The following is a 6,000-nucleotide window of genomic DNA, read 5'->3' as shown; positions in this document are numbered from 1 at the left end:
CTGTGGGTTAAAATGGAAGAATCTGCTGCCTCCACGTGCAGGGCATTTTCAAAAGATTGGCATTTTCCAGAGATGTTCATGAAATGAACCCAATTACATGGGAGTGCAGAGCTCAAATCACTTTATACATGATGAGCTTTATTTTCCAGCCTATATCAGACAGCTTTATGTAGACATGTCTGAGTGAGGTATGATGACCAGACTTAAACCTGCCTTAGTTGGTTGGTCTTAGAACCTAAAGACAAAATCCGTGGATGAACCAATAGCCTAGGATGCACTGAATGGGCTTCCAGTAACATACTTATTTATTTATTTGTTGATTAGCAGTTTCATGGAGTATCTGACCCCTGGTTTCTACAATGGAAATTCTAAGACACATCCTTCTCACCAACTACCCTCTTATGCACTCAACTTTAATGGTTTTTGCCTTCTACTGTAAGGAAATAGAGGTTTCCATAAATAATCACAATGTAATTGCAAAAAATGTATACACTAGTTAAAGTTGGTGGAGATACCATCATGACTAATGCAGTTCCCCCCCTTCATTTTAGTAGGAGTCTAGTAAAACATCCAAAGAAGCTTCTTTCTTTCTTCTTCTAAATATGCATATGTGGGGGCGCGCGGGCGCGTGCGCGCGCGCGCACACACACACACACACACACACACACACTTTGGAATTCAAATTGTACACGTTATTTGCATCATTCCTGTAATTATAGATTTTTGAACTAAAAGAATTCCACAGATCATTTTATAAAGTCTATTGCAGTTAGATAGGAAATTGAGGCCCAGAAAAGTATAAATTAAGTTCTGGCTCAGTGTACCATTTGCTTATAAATTGTTTTGCATTGGTATTTAAATCTTTTGTGCAAGCAGATCTCACCTCTCTAACAGGATTTTGAGTTCCTAGTATGGGAAGGGACTTGAGAAAGGGGACCAAGAGGCAGTGAAAAAAAGGGGTGCTGAAAATCCATATTGAACCTGTAGTGTAGTTTTAGCTCTCCACTCAACAGCTAAGTGATGTTGCACAAAGTTATTTAATTTTTCTGAACTTTCTTCCTCTGTATTGGGAGTCATCATGATCATGATCATTATCATCATCATCCTTCTTTCAGGGCTGTTGGAAAGAATAAAGGGATAATGAATGTAAAACACTTATTTCATACAGTTCTTGGCACAGAGTAACTTTATAAACCTTAGTTCCAATTGTCACTTCTGTATTTTACTTAAGCCTAACATACAATAGGAATTCAGCAAGTATTTGTTTTTCATTTGTTTATTTTTTTTAAGTAGGTTCCACATGCAACACGGGGCTTGAACTCATGACCCTGAGATCAAGAGTCTCATGCTCTACTAACTGAGCCAGCCAGCTGCCCCCAACAAGTATTTGTCAAGTCAAGTTGAATATGACTTGGTCTTTTACTGAGTGACAACACTGAAAAGACAGTTTAATTGGATAGATACTAGATCAATCAGTGTACCTACCTGCACATTGTCAAGGTGCCTTCACACACACAGATATATGCATGACAAGAAATATACTGACATTACACATGGTCAGGCATGTCTTACACATACTAAAAATATGTGCATGGCATCAAGCTGCCCTTGGTTGGTGGTGCCAGGAATACGATATGGTGGAAAGAGAGTGTGGTTGAGATTCACTCACAACTGGGTTCAATTTCTAGCTCATAACGTATTAGTTGTGTGATCATGGGCAAGTGACATGGCTCTCTGAACTGTAGTTTCCTTGCCTCTAGTATGGAAGTAATAATAAACAAACCTATCTCACAAGTTTGTTGTGAGGATTAAATAAGACAGTGTATGGAAAGAGCTTATTCTTGGTTTTGCCATGGTCAAGACATGGTTGTTACACATTCTTCACCTGATAGCTTTCTTTCTTTTATTTATTTTAAGGTTTTTATTTTAAGTAATCTCTATGCCCAACATGGGGCTCGAACTCAATGACCCCAAGATCAAGAGTGGCATGCTTGGGACACCTAAGTGGCTCAGTTGGTTAAGCATCAAACTTTTGGTTTTGGCTCAGGTCATGATCTCACGGTTTGTGAGTTTGAGCCCTCCATCAGGCTCTGTACTCATAGTGCAGACCCTGCATGGGACTCTCTCTCTCCCTCTCTCTCTGCTCCTCCTCTGCTCACTTCATGCTTACTTTCTCTCAAAATAAATAAACTTAAAAAAATTCTTTTTATATTTTTAAAATTTATCTTTGACAGACAGACAGATCATGAGTAGGGAAGGGGCAGAGAGGGAGGGAGACACAGAATCCAAAGCAGGGTCGAGAGAGCCAGATGCGGGGCCCAAAACCAAGAAACGTGAGATCATGACCTGAGCCGAAGTTGGATGCTTAACCGACTGGGCCACCCAGGTGCCCCACTTAAAAAAATTTTTGTTTCTTATGTTTTTATTTATTATTGAGACAGAGAGAGACAGAGCATGAGTGGGGGAGGGGCAGAGAGCGAGGGAAACTCAGAATCTGAAGCAGGCTCCAGGCTCTGAGCTGTCGGCACAGAGCCTGATGCGGGGCGCCTCAAACCCACCAACTGTGAGATCATGACCTGAGCTGAAGTTGGCCACTTAACTGATTGAGCCACCCAAGCTCCCCTCAGAAAGTTTGGTTTTTTTTTAATGAGTGACATGCTCTTTAAAAAAAAAAAAAAGTGGCATTGTCTACTGACTGAGCCATTAGGTGTCCCTCAGCCCACAGCTTTCTGACCCCCATTTGTAGTAGGCTCGAGGAATATCTAATTGAGACATGAGAAAGCCTCTCAGGAAGGTGACATGTGAGTTAAATTTTGAAAGATATTAGCCAACTAGAGAAGGTATATCAGGCAGAGGAATGCAGTGCTACATCCTGAGCAGCATATTAAGAGTTAGCAGAAGAGTGAATAATAGTTCGAGATGGTGCAAACATCCTAAATAAAGCTAGAGAGGTATGCAGCGGTTTTGTCTGGATTTTGTTTGGAGGGCTTTGGGGAGCCATTGAAGAGTTTTAAGCAGAGAAATGATACATTCAGCTTTTAGAAATTGCATCTTAGGAAGATTGAAACCACTCACCTTAGTATAGAGAATGGGGCCTCCTCAGGGGTGAGGAGAGTAGTTGGAAGGCAATTATAGTGCCCCAGGTTAGAAACTGAGTTAATGGGGGCCCCTGGGTGGCTCAGTTGGGTAAGCACCCAACTTCGGCTCACATCATGTTCTCATGGTCTATGAGATCCACGTTAGGCTCACTGCTGTTAGCACAGAGGCCGCTTTGGATCTTCTGTCCCCCTCCCTCTCTGCCCCTCACCACTTTTGCATGCTTTCTCTCTCAAAAAAAAAAACATAAAAAAACTGAAACTGAGTTATGAATCACCGTAGCTGAGGCAGTGGGGATGGATTAGAGAAATGTTCAGGAGTTAAATCACATAAGGTGCAACATCTGGAACAGATACATTTTACAGTATCAACCAATGATACTTTACTGTTGAAGAAATTTGACAGGATAAGCCCAAGGGTATGTACACAGATTTTACAATGTTTCAACTGGCCAAGTCCAGAACGTGGAAAGTTCTACAGGATATATAACCTGATTTCATAGTCAAATAAACTGCATTAAAAAAGTAAAGAAAGGGGCGCCTGGGTGGCTCAGTTGGTTGGGCCTCGGCTTTGGCTCAGGTCATGATCTCACGTTCGTGGTTCGAGCCCTGCATCGGGCTCTGTGCTGATAGCTCAGAGACTGGAGCCTGCTTCTGATTCTGTGCCTCCCTCTTTCTCTGCCCCTCCCCGCTCATGCTCTGAATCTCTCTGTCTCAAAAATAAATAAAACATTTTAAAAAATTTAAAAAAAAGTAAAGAAAGAAGGAAGAAAAAAAGAAGGAGAACTGTTATACATGAAAAAAGACATGAAAGATGTAGCGATAAATCAAACGCAGAGTGCAGAACTCAGATTCTGGTTCAGATAAACAGACTGTAGAAAGACGTTTTTGGAAACTATGGGAAAAACTCAACATAGATTGGGTATCAAATAATAAGAAATTATTGTAAAGGTGTGATAATGATACTGTGGTTATGTTTATAACAAAAGTATTTGTTAAAGACGCATATTGAAGTATTTACAGTTAAAAGGCTATGATGGTTTACTATAGATTTACTTAAAAATACATTGGGGGAGAAAGGTAATGGGAGAATAGGTGAAACAAAAATGATAAAGTGTTGATAATAGTTGGAGCTTGGTGATGGATACCTATATCCTACGCCCTCTGTATATGTTTGAAATTTTCTATACAAAATTAAGAACAAATATTATAAGCCTGAATCTTTCCATTCCTAAATGTATGAAATAACTAGAATATTCTTGCCGTAACTTTCAGAAGAAAGGATCAGGTTTGGAAGGGGATCACTTGAGAGGTAGGTGAGGAAGAGGGGCCACAAGGACAAAGGGTAGATGGAAAATTGGTTTTGAGTGGTGTTGAAAAACCAAGAAGGAATATGGTTTCAAGATGGAAGGAGTATCAACTATGTCAAATACTGCAGACGTCAAGAAGGAAAGAATGAAAATGAACTCCACTAGACACAACAAGTAGGTCATTCTTGACCTTGGTAAGATCGGTTGCAGTGGAGGTGGGAAGACAGACAACTTTTCCAAGAAATTGGCTGTAAAGGGGAGGAGAAATGAAGACCCTAATCTTTCTTTTCCTCCCAATGAAACTAGGGCATGTTTTTATGTTGAGAGGAAGTTGCCACTTGACAGTGGTTGACAATATAAGTGAAAATAGTAATGACTGACTGACAGAGCAAAACCCTGTACTAAGAGAAAGCTTATTTAGAACAAATTATATGTATAACCCACTAAAGTGGATGTTTTGTTTTTCTGATCATGGCCAGTTTACTTTACTAGTTTGCCGTAACTTCCAGTAATTGTTCTGGAGTACATTTTTATGCATAAGTCTCACATATTTATGTCACTGCTTACTAGTGAAGAATCAACATTTTTAAAATGTTTACTTATTTATTTATTTTGAGATTTTTGAGATAAAACCAGACGTGATAGGGGCAGGGTGGGGATGGAGAAGATCAGAAGAGGGCTCTGTGCTGACAGTACAGTAGAGCGCCCTGTGCAGTTCTAGAACTCACTAACTGTGAGATATGACCTGAGACCAAGCCTGAGGCTTAACAAACTGAGCCACACAGGAGCCCCAAGAACCAAGATTTTTTTATGACTGCACTTTAGGCACACTTTTTGGTTCTTGAATAAAACTGCTCTTTATATAGCCCACTGAAGGAGTTCCTCTTAAAAAAAAACCTTTCACCACAAAAAAATTAAAAGCTCTATCTCTTTCTTGCGTTAGGACCCATAGGACTCTTTAGTTTGTTTATTGCTTATGTTTCAACAACTTATCTTCACTCAACCTACCAAAAAGATACACAAAAGCTTCTCAAGAATTTCTCTTTCCTATCATTACCAACATATAGGGTGGTTTAATCTGTACTCGCAACTCTTATTACTCTTCCAAAAATTAATATAAACTTGTAGAATCTCATTTGAGATTCTACATTCTACATTCTCAACTACTTACTGATGACGCTGACCAGTTTACTTCTTAATTCTACGGAGGAGTTGAACTAAGGAAGGTGTGTAAGAATGGATGTCCTACAGGCCAGGGCAAACTTCTTATTCGTAAGGTTATGGGGGGGGGATGTTTTCGGAAGAGAGAAGAGTGAAGGAGCAGAAGAGCAGATAAGCCCTTCTTTCTTAGATTTCAGGGTGAAATGAACGCACCTGAGACCCGCATGGCACAAGAGTTCTGCCAGCTAAGTGCAGCAGAGCTGAACTGAGGTCGGGATTCAGGGTCACCAGGGACACTCCGCCCAGTGCAAACACTCGCGCGCTCCCGGGAGGGCGCGCACGCGTACGCAGTCGTGTCTCGCGCTGGGTCGGGCCTGTCACGCGGAAAATCTCGCGAGATCGGAGACTGGGATGACTGTCGGGAGGAGGGGAGT

General features: G+C 40.9%; 1 long non-coding RNA gene across 1 annotated transcript; it reads right to left on the bottom strand.

The window, feature by feature from the left end:
- Positions 1–749: 749 nt before the first annotated feature.
- On the bottom strand, positions 750–5,884 carry LOC115281752. Its single transcript, XR_003904391.1, has 2 exons — positions 5,780–5,884; positions 750–1,117 (listed from the first exon to the last, which is right to left on the bottom strand). It is a non-coding gene; the product is annotated as an uncharacterized LOC115281752 (long non-coding RNA).
- Between the last annotated feature and the right edge of the window lie 116 nt (positions 5,885–6,000).

Source organism: Suricata suricatta, chromosome 17, assembly GCF_006229205.1.
Source record: "Suricata suricatta isolate VVHF042 chromosome 17, meerkat_22Aug2017_6uvM2_HiC, whole genome shotgun sequence".
In the NCBI taxonomy this organism is placed as follows: Eukaryota; Metazoa; Chordata; class Mammalia; order Carnivora; family Herpestidae; genus Suricata; species Suricata suricatta.
Note: the sequence above shows the minus strand (reverse complement) of the source record. Positions and strands in the feature narration are given on the sequence as shown.